The following is a 14,251-nucleotide window of genomic DNA, read 5'->3' as shown; positions in this document are numbered from 1 at the left end:
ATTGTGGGGAGTGTGGTATGTGTTCCCAGCCAGGAATCTGGTAGGGAGCAGGGAGGCACCCACCGTCTCAGGTGTGTACCTGAGTGCTGGGGTCTCAGACCTGCTCTACCTTCCCACGTTTCCTGGCACGCTCAACTTTCTCACAGCCCCTGACCACACTGGCCTTACGGTGAGGACTGGATGGGACTTGGGCAGGTCCATGGGCTCTATTCACTGACCATGACAGGGATTCGGTCAATACTCCCAGCTCTGAGTCTTAACCAGACCTTGCCCTTCCAGTTGAGTTCTGGGGACTTCAGGAGTCTCTGACACTGGCAGAAAGCAGGTATTAATGTAAAGGAAGCCTAACCCGGGACTTTTCTATGGAGGAACCCCTATGCCCGGCATGTTTGTCAAATGTAATCAGTTTATACTGTTTAAACTGAGACTGGGGAACCAAAAACCTTCGTCCCTGATGTATAGGTGGTGGCTATGTTTCATTCTATTTGCGGGGGCTCAACCTCACAGTCCAAAAAGATCGATTAATTGGTGTGAAGGGGACGGCCAGGAGCTGAGTCCCTGCCAGGCGAAGTGTTATTAGGAAAAAAAGGTCTCAGGACAGAGCACTGACCCCCACCTGCGTCTACCGATAGAAGCCGAGAGTTTGCCGATTATGGACGCGGGGTTCCTATACATGGCAAGTCGCTTGAAGAACTCTTTATAGCCAGTTTTATAAACCTGTGGTCAGAGGAGGTTTGACATACGAACCTCCAGCCATACAATGAATCATGGAAGGATCTGCTTAGGGGCGGGAGCAGGGAAGCAAAGCAAAGCAGTTCAGGGCAGAAAACCTCTGTGTCCAGAAGCTGTGTGTGGCTTCTTCACCCAGCGAGCACTGTGGTGATGATGGCTTAAGATCACCGACTTGCAGAATCTGGACTCACCTGGGAACGGAGTCTCAGTAAGGGAGTGTCTACTGCAGGTTGACCTTTGGGGATGGCTGTGAGGAATGTCCTGATTAGGTTAATCGAGTGGTAATCCCACCTTGAATATGGCTGGCACCATGTCAGAAGTCAGGCCTCTAGACCCAACCTTCCTAATGCTGTGACTCTGATACAGTTCCTTAAATCGCGGTGACCCCCCAACTGTAACATTACTTCATGTATGTTAATTACTTCATGTAACTGTAATTGTTGTTGTTATGAATCATGATGTAAGTATCTGATATGCAAGACAGCCCCTGTTGAGAAACACTGCCCTAGACTGAAAGGGAGAGAAAGCCCAGGGCACAGGCATTCAGTGGTCGGCTTCCAGACTGTGGGCCGGCACACTTGTCTTGGTAACCAGTTGTCTCAGGCTCTGACTTCCTGGAAATAATGGAGTGGAAGTTGGAATTGTGGGCTAAAATAAACCTTTGCTTCCCTAAGTTGCATTGGTTGGGATACTTTGTCACAGGATTTGGAATATTTCTGAGGTCACAAAGAAAGAGATGACCATCATAATTGTTATGGTTTGTATATGCTTGGCCCAGGGAGTGACACTATTAGAAGGTGTGGTCTTGTTGGAGTGAATGTAGCCTTGTTGGAGTGGGTGTGGCACTATTGGAGTAGTCGTGTCACTGTGGGCATGGGCTTTAATACCCTAGTCCTAGCTTCCTGGGAGCCAGTCTTCTGTTAGCAGCCTTCAGATGAAGATGTAGAGCTCTCAGCTTCTCCTGCACCATGCCTGCCTGGAGGCTGCCATGCTCCCGCCTTGACGATAATGGACTGAACCTCTGAACCTGTAAGCCAGTCCCAATTAAATGTTGTCCTTATGAGAGTTGCCTTGGTCATGGTGTCTGTTCACAGCAGTAAAACCCTACGACAATTAAAGTGTCTTATCTGTGCCCTTACTTTTGCACAAGAGTTGTTACCCACTGGCAAAATCAGCGGACTAAGCGCAGGGATAGGGACGTCCTTCTGGTTTTTATCCCTGATGCAAAAAGGAAGCTGAATTGTACCTGGCTGGTTGAGGCCCAACCACAAGATCCAGTTAATGTAAGATAAGAAAAAAAAATTAAAGCACAAGTTGTTTTATTTTTTTCTTTTCTGTGTGACTAAGGAGGAAGTGGGGTCAGGAAGTGGTGGCTTAGAGCCAGTCAGAAGCTGAAAAACAGCTTGCGGTTTGGTAAGGAGGAAGTGGGGTGTACTGCGAAAGAAAAGATAATTGTTTGTTGCGTCTGAAAGGGCAACTGGAAAAGAAAACCAGCTGAACACCGCACTGAATCCATCTTGCAAGGAGGCCCCTGAGGCTAACAAAGAATCCACTTCAGATGCAAGTGTAAGCTTACAAACAGGAGAAGCCTCTGAGGAACATGAATGTCATGAGAGAAGCACTCAGTTACACAGAAGGCAAGTATACCTGAAGGAACAGCTAGCAGACCAGACAGACCTGGGTGCTCCCACGGCTGCATATGTGTGGTTACAGAGAGTGGCCTGAAAAATATCTAGATGTGTTGGGAATTAAAGACATGATTACTGAAAATAATGTAAATAAACATCTGGTGCACTCATGCACGCGAGCGTGCACACACACACAAACACACACACACACACACATCTGATCAGTTGACATGAGGAGGTGAGGGTCACAGCAGGATGGTGGAATAGTCTGGAATCACCTAGATTACCTGTGGAGTTACCAAGAGATGAGAAATAGATTGATCTGATAGAGAGAATAATGTAGAAGTTCAAAAAAGCTTCTCCACCAGGAATCTACAGAGAGAGAGAGAGTTAAGAGAGAGAGAGAGAGAGAGAGAGAGAGAGAGAGAGAGAGAGAGAGAGAGAGAGAGATGGGGAGGTTGCTCAGTGGAAGACTGGAGTAGCATGGCTCCTCTGAGAGGCTAAAACAGAAGGTCGTTGGTTTGGAAGGTTCCAGTTGGACACAGACCATACTTATAAGTCGGGGTTCATGCCTATAATCTTAGGACTTGAGAGGCTGAGGCAGGAGGATGGCTGTAAGTTCAAAGTGAGCCTGGGGGTACATAACAGGTACCAGGTTAGTCCGGGCTACTTAGCAAGATCTTGTCTCAAAAGTACCCACCTCTTTAGTTGACTCCAATCTGTGAATAAATGAATGAAGGAAGAAGGGAGGAAGAAGAGAGGAGGGAAGGAACCTATGTAGAGCCGTCAAATTAGGTGAACTTATATATTGACTGCTGGAGCCCAGTAGTCTTCAAGGCTAATGCCTAGGCTGGAGAGATGGACGAGCAGTGAAGAGCATTTGCTGCTCTTGCAGAGGACCTAGGCTTGAGGGTTAGCACTCAGGTAGTGACACCACTGTCACTTGTCAACTGCAACTACACACACACACACACACACACACACACACACACACACACACTGTACATTCATGAAAGCAAAACACTAATGTAGATAAAATAAAATAAACCCTTATAAAAAGACTTGGATGTCTAGCTATAACAACTCCGAATAGAAGGCTGAAAGAATAGTTTCTAGAACACTAGCAGTGCAAAAGAGAAGATATAAAAAGGCTCACACTTCGTTATTCCCAGATCACCCAACTGAATCCCTTGAAATCCCTTGTCCTGATTCACAGGGCTTAGAACTGAAGTCTTACATCTGAGCAGATGTCCACGACTTCCCAGACATCTCAGGAAACCTCTGAACAGGACATAAGAAAGTAAGAGTTGAAGCCAGTCATGGTGGCTCATACCAGTAACACCAGCAAGGCTACGGCAGGAGGGTTGTGAGCTCGGGGCAAGCCTGGGCTGTGTAGTAAGCTCTTGTCTCAAAAACAGGAGAAGGAAAACTAAAGCAGATTTCAGTAGAAGAGGGAGAGAACAGAGAACCTGACCACCCAAATTGGAGCTGATGTGTTTCATTTGAGACACTCCTTCACTCCTTCACTGTGATGAGGTTTGCCCAGTAACACAGATTGGGTTGAAAACATTATAAGTCAACAATGCATTGAGTCTGTCTGGCCTACTAAACCTCCTTTCATTTCTGCTACACAATCTGCTAGTGGGGACAGATTCCTGTGAGAGCCAATCTACCTCCCAAGAGAGGCATTAATCCATTCCCATGGCCCAGCATCTCCCACGAGGCCCCACCTCCCAATGCCAATCTATTTCTTATGAGTGTTGGAGGGACAAACCACATTCACACCATAGCAACCTACCAATGGCCCATAGGGATATGAAGAAGAGTTAAACTTCATGAATGACAGGAAGATGCAAACTGAAACCGAGAGACCAAGGAAGTGTCAGCTCGCACCTGGAAAGATGGCCATTATCAAAGACATGGAGAGAGGAGAGTTTATGAGGGCATGAAGAAATGAGAACCTTAGTCATTGTCACTGGAGTGTAAATAGTATGGGGGTCCTCAAAGGGTGGAAAGTAAAGCAACCACATGGTCCAGGAGTTCTGCAGGGCCTGCGAGCATCCAAAGTCAGTAAGCCAGATTTGTAAGCACCCCTCCCCCTGCCCCTGCCATTGTCATGCTCACTACAGCACCATTCACAGTAGCGAAAGTCCAGGACATCTTAAAAGCCCAGATAACAAGTGAGTGGATAAACTAAATGTGAAGGGGGGTAGGATATTATTCAGCCTTTGCACGCTAAGTGAAATAAGCCAGACTGAGCAGAGTAATTCCCAATGGAGAAGGATCCAGAAGGCTGATGCAGGGCAGGTGACTACAGTCAGTAATGAGGGGCTGTGTGATTAGGATTTGCCAAGGGACTATAGATCCTCCACCTTTCATCTCAACCACAAACTGGCAACTCTGAAAAACAAGAGGCTAATTAGCTTACTATATCCACATTCTAAAACATCACATTGTGTAACTTAAACTTTTTGCCTGTCAATCATAGTTTAGTAAGGCTGAAACAAAATAAAGATACATAGTTTCAGTGACTGAGTGTGTGTAGACTGAAGGTCTGGTCTGAGACCCAAGATACTGTAGCCTGCTGGTCCTGAGGAGAGAGGGGTCAACACCTCATGGCCTTAGTTGGTCTGGGTGGAGGTGGGGTTGGGCTGAGGTGACAAAGTACCAGGAGGTGCCAGTATTAAAAAACAATAGCAAAAAAAAAAAAAAAAAAAAAAAATAAAAATATAAATAAAAATAAAAAAAAGCCAATAGCATCAGAAACCCAGTGATATAAAACGGAATTGCAGTAGTAATGTTGAGCAATATTGATCCTCTTTCCAGAAGGATGACTCCTGAGAACCTATAATGTGGTTGGCTGACTTCTTAGATAAGCAGAAAGGCTGGACAACTGTGTCAAGTCCAGCGCACTGCAGACGGTTGTGGTCTATTGAAGCAAGTTCAGCATCCTCCCCAGATCCTTGTTAGGGAAACAAAGCCCCTGGAAGTGAGGCCCATGCTAGGGAAAACACAGTGAATGGGCATTCGTGAGCCTGGAGAACTACTCCACAAGAAGAGTGGATTTGGTTAACTCCAGCCACTCTGTTGTTTCTTCAGACAGAAGCCCTGACATTGAAACATTGGTTTTTCTTTCTTTCTGAGGCTTCTCAGCTGTGAAACAAAGGCTTAAGCTTGGTTCAGTGGCAATGTGAAACTGAATGAAGCTTTAGCTGCCTGGAAAAGGGGGAATGGAAATGAGCTTATAGCTTGTTTGGTTTCAGGTTGTTTTTTAAATTGATAGTTTACAGGAAAAAAACAAAACAAAACAAAACAAAACAAATCTATGTCTTATTTGGCTGCAGCAGAGACCTGGTGCCTCCAGTGATGTCATCACTGAAGGGCAGATCTGAAAGTGATGTAATGTTTGTTGTTGTTTTGTGGTTCTTCAAGACAAGATTTCTTTGGGTAGCCCTGTCTGTCCTGGAACTTGCTCTGTAGACCAGGCTGGCCTCAAACTCAGAGATCCTCCTTCTTCTGCCTCCTGAGTGCTGGCATTAAAGGCCTATGCCACCACTGTCCAGCTGTTAGTTTTTGTTGTTTTTGCTTGTTTAATTTTGCTGTAATAGTTTAAAGCAGAAGATGATGTAATGGTTTTAACTGGCTTCAAGCCTCAGCTTTGGTATCAGCTGGCATTAGAAGATACAGAGTTGCTTATGAGTGCTTTCTTCTGGATTTCCTTGTTACTTCAAGGTCTTATTTTCTCCTGTTGTTGTTGTTGTCCCTCTTCCTCCTCCTCTTCCTCCTCCCCCTCCTTCTTCTTCCTTTTCTCCCTCTTCTTCCTCTTCTCCCTCTTTTTCTCTTCCTCTTTTCTTCCTCCTCTTCCTCTTCCTCTTCTTCTTTCACAGTAAAAGTATTTCTTAGGAAAATAGAAGCTGAGCTAGCAAGATGGTGTGGGTAAAAGCACTTGCCTTGAAGCCTGGTGACCTGAGTTTGATTCCCAATTTTATGGTGGGAAGGAGAGAAGTAACTCCTCAAAGTTGAGGAGACTTTAAATGTCTACCATGGCATATGAACACATGCAGTACATGCACATGCACATGCATGCATGCACACTGACATGAATAAAAGTTAGAAAGGGCATTGATGGAACAAAAACAAACAAACAAAAAACCTTGTAAACCCTTACCTAATGCAACACAAACTTAGGACACACTGTGTCCTAGCAGTTCTGGAGAGTCTCTATGGAGAGTAGAGCCTGTGTAAGAATACCTGTCAGAATGTTCCAGAAGAGGCTCTTGTGATAGGCATGCACTTGGAAACAAACTGGTTATACTCAACAGAAGGCAAACGCAGTTGATATAACTCAGTTTCCTACAGTGTGTGTAGTAAGAATTTTGGTTTCTTTAATAAATCCAAGTTATGTTAGGTGAATGTGTTTTTGGTTTAACCCCGGGTGTGGGGATAAGAGACTGCTTTACAGCAGATGATTATGATTTGCCTCGTGCTCTAGCAGGGGTGTGATCTTTGCCAGCTGCAGATAGTTTAATTCTGGGGACTCTGGAGAGGGTGTAAATGGGAGAGCCCTGAGAGGGCCTGAGAAAGTTGCTGCTCCCCCTGCTGCTCCCCTGTTGCTGCTCCCTGCTGCTCCCCTCTGCTGCATGCTCTCCCTGCTGCTCCCCTGCAGCTCTCCCTGCTGCTCCCCTGCTGCTCCCCTGCTGCTCCCCTGCTGCTCCCCCTGCTGCTCATCCTCCTGCTGCTTCTAGCTCCTGCTGTTGCTCTTTGTCAAGTGGTCTTGAGCAAAGAGACAAGAAAAGGTTGGAAAAATCTTAATGGATGCAGTTTGCACTTGCTCCGAGAAACCCAATAACCTTAGTACACAGGAAGTAGTCTAAAGAGGTCTATGCCCCCTTTCCCAACTAACTTTCTTTTTCTCCTGCCTAGTGTTGGGGGTTGGAATGGATTAGGGTGGAATAAGGTTAGGAAGAAAGGTAGAGGTATAAGAACCCAATAAAGGGGTTGGGGATTTAGCTCAGTGGTAGAGCGCTTGCCTAGCAAGCACAAGGCCCTGGGTTCAGTCCCCAGCTCCAAAGGGGAAAAAAAGAAAAGAAAGAACCCAATAAAGTAGCTAAACGGATATTCCAACAAGTGTGCATGGTGCTTACAAGGACTAACATATCTCCCCTTCACCTCTTCCTTTCTCTTTTGTTTTTTTCTTCCTTCCTTTTTACTCTTTATTTCCTCTGGCATTGATGATAAGGCCTTCATGAGGAAGTCATCTACGCAAACTCTACTACTCTACTGCTGAGCAAACCCTTGCTTTGATTTTATAAGACAGGTCTTACTGTGTAGCTCAGGCTGGCCTTGAACTTGAAATCCTTTTGTCTTAGACTCCCAACTAGCGCCACAAGGTCTGGCTTCTGTTTCTGACATCCCAAATGTTGTATATAGTCAATGTCAGGTAGATTAAGATACATAGAATGATGTGTGCAGGTACCTGTTAATGTGTAACAGAGTGAGAGATACCCCTGGGAAAGGGAGGAGAGTAGATGAATGGTCATGTGCATTTTATTTGCAGTCTTGTTTTTGTTATGATGGGGATGCATTTTATTTTGTTTAGGAAATAAAAATAATTCGCTTTGGAAAACATTCTGCTGATTCTCCAAAAGCACAGTTAGCATATGAGCCAGCGGGTCCGCTCTCAGTGCATGCCAATTGTTCTGAAAGCACATGCCCACATGAACAAAGTTCAGAGAAAAACCATCCATTCACAATAGCCCCAAGATGGAAACAACCCAAATGCGTGAACCAGCTGATAAAGAGATGGCGGAGTAGGGCAGGGGTCACAGTGCAGGAGTATTACTTGGTCAACACAACCGTGTGAACAACTGAGGATGAGCCCTGAAAACACCGAGAGAAGGAAGTCTGTCACCAAGGGACACGTGGGGGCTGGAGAAATGGAGCTGGAATTAAAAGGATACCCAATGTCAGTTCTCAGCACCCATGTCAAACGGCTCATAACCACTTTAACTTCAGCTCTAGGGGACTGACATCTTCCTCTGGCACCCACGTGTGTGTCGAACAGAAGCTACAGCAACAACAACAAATGGGGCTGGCGAGATGGCTCCAATGGTTGAGAATATTTGCTCTTGCAGAGGGCCCACATTTGATAGGCAGAATCCACAGGGTGGTTCACATCCATCTGCAACTCCAGAAAAAGACGATAACTGACCTCTTTGATCTCCTTGAGCACTAGGCGCGGGCACACACACACACACACACACACACACACACACACGTTGCACATACATGCAGCAAAACACACACATTAAAAAGTCTTATAGAGGGCTGGAGAGATGGCTCAGCGGTTAGAGCACTGACTGCTCTTCCTAAGGTCATGAGTTCAATTCCCAGCAATCACTTGGTGGCTCACAACCATCTGTAAAGAGATCCGATGCCCTCTTCTGGTGTATCTGAAGACAGCTACAGTGTACTTATATATAATAAATTAAAAAAAAAATTTAAAAAAAGTCTTATAGAAATAGAAAACCAAAGGGTCACGTGTAGCATGAGTCCATACATGTAAGTATCCACAATAGGAGACACAGACACAGAAACTAGTGGGTGGCCAGGGCTGGGTTTGAGGGAAGCATGGAAAATAAAAACTTAAGCAGCAGTCTCTACAGTGTTTGCCTACAGTGTTTGCAGACACCAGGCTCTGGGGCCAGTCCTCGGCACTGCAGAATCCTGGCAGGGGCGTGGGGCGCAGTACTTCTGCAAACCCAGCAAGGGAGATGGAGACAGGAGGACGAGAATTTCAAAGTCATGAAGTAAGTTAGAGATCCATGTAGGTTAGAGACCTTGTCTCGGGGGAAAACAAACAAAACAAACAAACAAAAAAACCCAGAAGCAAAGGTTCTGGTCTCACAAATGAGACAAAGAAACTTGTCTCGATCCTACTGATGGTGGTACACATTTGATGGTACTAAAGCCGCTTGATTGTTACTTTAAAAATTTGTTTTTGTTTGTTTTTTTGAGACAGGGTCTTATTGGGTATCCCAGGCCGGCTACCCTCTTGCCTTAGCCTGCACATGCTGGGATGGTAAGTTCGAGCCACCACAGTGAGCTGCCATGGGCACAGGTTAGGATAAGGAGTATCGTCTGTGAGTTATATCTCGATGGAAAAATGGTCAGCCAAACCAAAACCTCCACAATACTCTGGACGAAGAGCAGGGGGAGCAGAAACAAACAAGGGCAAGCAAACAAAATCAGGAAAGCAACACAGATCCGGGGGTGGGAGCATTCAGTGGTGGTCCTGCTCCCCGAAGCTGCTAGGAAGGTGGAGAGGGGAGGAAAGGGTATCTCAGAGAGTCAGAGGCGAGTGGGGAGATGGAGAGGGGCAGGACCGTGTGGGAGTCCGGAGGAGAGAGGTCAACCTGTAATCAGTGTGGCCGAAATGGAGGTATTTAAAGAGACCCCTACGTTTCTCCATCTGCGCACCAGAGTCTTGAAACAAAGGATCTACAAGATGGGAATTTCCTCAGGAAGAGAAAGGGGACCTGGAGAAATGGCTCAGCTGTTAAGAGCTCCGACTGCTCTTCCAGAGGTCCTGAGTTCAATTCCCAGCAACCACATGGTGGCTCACAACCATCTGTAATGAGATCTGGTGTGTCTGAAGACAGCTACAGTGTACTCGTATACAATAAATAAATGAATAAATAAATAGAGAAAGAAGAGAGAGAGAGAGAGAGTGAGTCCCAGCCAGGGACAAGGAGGTGGGGCTTTTACTGCAGCCTAGACGCCTAGACATGATGGGGTCAATGGTAGGCAGGACTGCACTGAACCACCTAGATGTGCATATCCCTAGCCTTTTATTTAAACTTTAATATAATTTCAGGACCCCGAAATGGACCCTCAGAGGGTCACTGAATCTTCCCATTTGGCTACATTGAATAAATCTCCACTTTTGGCCTGTTACTAATTTTTTTTTAAAGATTTATTTATTTATTTTATGTGAATACACTGTAGCTATCTTCAAACACACCAGAAGAGGGCATTGGATCCCATAACGGATGGTTGTGAGCCACCATGTGGTTGCTGGGAATTGAACTCAGGACCTCTGGAAGAGCAGTCAGTGCTCTTAGCTGCTGAGCCATCTCTCCAGCCCTAATTTTTTTTTTTTAAAGAAAAAAAATCTTATTTTACCTTTGAGTACATTGTAGCTATTTTCAGACACACCAGAAGAGGGCATTGGACCCACTACAGATGGTTGTGTGGTTGCTGGGAATTGAACTCAGGACCATTGGAAGAGCAGTTAGTGTTCCTAACCACTGAGCCATCCCTCCAGCCCACCCTTCTGCCATTAATTTGGCTGTTCTAATTGAGGATAGATGGCTGAACTTGGAATCTTGAAGTACAGACTGTGGCCCCCAAGTTCAGTAGCAAGCCTGGCTAAAGCAGCAGGAACAGGAGGAGAAGGCTCGCTGTCCTATCAGTCTTCAGCAGAGCCAGCTTCAAGGTTGTGCCACAGTTGGGTGCTAATCCCATCCGGGCCTGCTCTCTCATTGTGCGTGCTAGGTGACAGGTGAACCACTGGTAAGCTTCGTTTTCCTGGAAGCGGCTTGATTTCTAGGTTGCTGGAATGGAAGGGCAGCGGATGAAAGCAAACAGGGGTGTTTCATTAATCATCTTCTAGAGAATACTTGGCCTAGTTAGAAAGGAAAGCAAAATCCCTGTGTAGGACTGGCTGTGGGGTGTGAGCAGGAAGCGTCCAGGTCGGGCCCGGGACTGATGAGGGGCTTTCCTTGAAACTGAGGAAATTCCTGTGGCTTGATTAGGTGTCTGGCATAGCTGCTTAAAACCCCCTGTCCTCCCTCACAGCCTAGCCTCCTGTGGTGTTCGGCCCCAGCTGGAGCCCCGCACTACAGCGCGCGTTGGCATCCTGCTTCGGAGAAGCTGCTTGAAAATTTCAGCATAGAAGTTAACAAGGAAAGGATGGAATTGGAAGGTCAGATGTCTGCGTCTGATTGAAGGGGACCGTCACGCTACTGTCCCCATTTCTTCCCAGCTAGTTACCACTGACCAGTGTCCCTGCAACTCAGGAGGAGTTCCCTCGCGAGCCGGTAGGGAGCGCCTTCTCCATGTTCCTCTGCTGCACCCAGCTTCTGACGAAGGAGAGAGCAGGTGGTGGCAGTCCCATTGGACAGACACCTGAGCCTCAGAGGCGGTATCTGACCTGCCTGAAGCCACAGTCCTCAGTACAGCAGTCCTCAGTACAGTTGAGATCGGAAGTCCCAGCCAAGACAGAGACCCTTTGCCTCAGGATGGACCCTTTATGATTTTGAGGCAGGATGGAAAGTCAGACAACTTTGGGAACATGGGAAGAGAAAGGAGAAGCTTCTGGATGACCTTTCTCACCTGACCTGAGGACCAAGAATTCCAGAATGCCTTACACCTTTCTCATTCCTCGGATGTAAACCTGGGGATCTCTAGGGATCCATCAGAAACCCTGTTTGCAACAAAATACATGGTTTAACTTTTGTATTACCCTAGTTATACTGATTTTATTTCATCAGATTGGAATCCTACCCAAGGTACCTCCAGAGTCATCCTATAATTTCATTTATGAAAGAGAGATGGGGGAAGGGAGGGAAGGAGGGAGGGAGGAAGGGAGGAGAAAGAGAGAGAGAGAGAGAGAGAGAGAGAGAGAGAGAGAGAGAGAGAGAAAGAGAGAGAGATTTAATTCCAGCACTCAGGAGGCAGAGGCAGGTGAGTATCTGTGTGTTTGAGGCCAGCCTTGTCTACATAGTGAATTCCATACTAGCAAAAGCTAATAGTAAGACCCTGTCTCAAAATCAAATCAAAGCAAAACAGGCTTGACGCTCTCGATGTGCCAGCATGCCGGCCTGAGTTCAATCCCCAGAATCAAGGTAAAATATCAAACATGGCTTCCCACGCTTGTAACCCTGGTGCCGATGGGAGCAGGGAGCCAAGATCGGAGCATCAGCGAAGTTTACTGGCTGGCCAGCCTAGCCAATATGGTAGTCCCCAGGTTCAGTTAGAGACACTGCCTTCGAATACATACATACATACATACATACATACATACATACATACATACATACATTCATACATACATGCATACATTCTGCAGACCCATACATAGACCCATGCAAAGCCCTCAATATAGAAGACACCTTTCTCCCTTTCAAGTGTCTACTTTGCCCTGTTGATGGCCACACAGAATCTCTCGTGTGCCACTGCCCCTGCTGGTTCACACCGAAGATCATCACTCTTTTGAGTTTGCCGTGCACACAGCACTTTCCTTTAGGTACCTGATCAAGCACCCGGAGGAATTATAAACTTCCATGAGAACAGAAAATATTGCCTTCAGGTGTCAGGGTAAGGACTACTACTAAATCTACCCCAAACCACCCCACTCAGGGTTTACGCAGGGAAGAACCCGTGAGTCTGGGTTCTCCATCACCCCTGTGTCAGTTACTCACTTTGGCCTCTAGGGGGCTCCCCAGGAACACGGACAAGGAGCCATCGTCTCAGTTCCTTCATCCTGGATTCTAAATGTGAACGAATGGATGCAGTTTGGTAATCCACAAAAGTAACGCCACACGTTCTGGAGGAGAAAGACGTATCTCATCAGAGGATGACAATCCGTGAGCCATGGGGATCAATGGGAACTCCGAGTGACCAGTATTCCTTGAGAACACACAACGTCTCTGGTCACCTCTGGGTAAGACTGCCCATTTTAACCAATCAATTGATTAATTTGGTTTGCGCGTGGATGTGTGCCCACTGGCGAGGTCATGCATGTGTAGAGGCTAGAGGTGGACTTCAGGCATCCTCCTCAATCACTTTGCACTTTCTTTTTTCTTTTTTGAGGCTGTCTCACTAAATCTAAAACCCGCTGTTTAGTTAGACAGGCTGGCCTGCAACCCGGGGAGATGCTTGTCTCTTCCCTTAGTTCTGGGGTTACAGGCATGCAACATGCCTGGCTTTTAACTGCATGCTGGGTGCAATCACACGTGTGCATCCACATCTTACACACGGAGCCATCTCCCAGCTGGGAACACCATATTTGATGCATATTTGACTGGTTTCCCTCAAGCTTCATCACCACCAGTATCTAATTGGTGCTCACAACCAGATAGACTTCTGACTGCTGAAGCCGTATCTTGCTTGTACCACTCTGAGAACCATCTCACCAGCCACAGAGTCAATATTTTAAAAACATGGACTGGAGAGACGGCTCAGTGACTAAGAGCATTGACTGTTCTTCAATTCCCAGCAACCACATGGTGGCTCCCAACCATTTGTAATGAGATCTGATGCCCTCTTCTGGTGTGTCTGAAGACAGTTACAGTGTACTCATATGCATAAAATAAATAAATCTTTAAGTAAAAAGTGAAGACAGCAACAGTGTACTCACAGAAAGTAAATAAATAAATCTTTAAAAATAATTTAAAAACACATTTTGCATGCCTGCTTTCTGTTAGGATTTAAATCTCGGCCCATGCCTGGACAGAACACACCAAGCCAACATGGTTGCGTGTGGAGAGGTTTAATGAGAGAAGAGAGGAGAGGAAAGGAGGCCAGCCATGGGCATGTGGGGGGAAAGGGCAGGATGGGGAGAGAAGGGACAGGGAAGAGCAGAGAAGAACAAAGAGAACAAGAGGGAGAGGAAGGGGGCAAGCAGCCTCCTTTATAGTGTCAGGCACAGCTGGCTGTTGCCAGGCAACTGTGGGGCAGAGCATACCTGGCTGTTCCCAGGTAGCTGTGGGGGTGGAGCTTAGACAGAATACCAACATTCCCCGTTTTGGTTTAATTAAAAGAAAAATTAGAGGTGATGGTGGAGCAGGGATAGGGTCATTGTGATCTTTGACCACTTTCTACTTGCT

The sequence above is a fragment of the Rattus rattus genome, chromosome 4, assembly GCF_011064425.1.
Source record: "Rattus rattus isolate New Zealand chromosome 4, Rrattus_CSIRO_v1, whole genome shotgun sequence".
Taxonomy (NCBI): domain Eukaryota; kingdom Metazoa; phylum Chordata; class Mammalia; order Rodentia; family Muridae; genus Rattus; species Rattus rattus.
Note: the sequence above shows the minus strand (reverse complement) of the source record.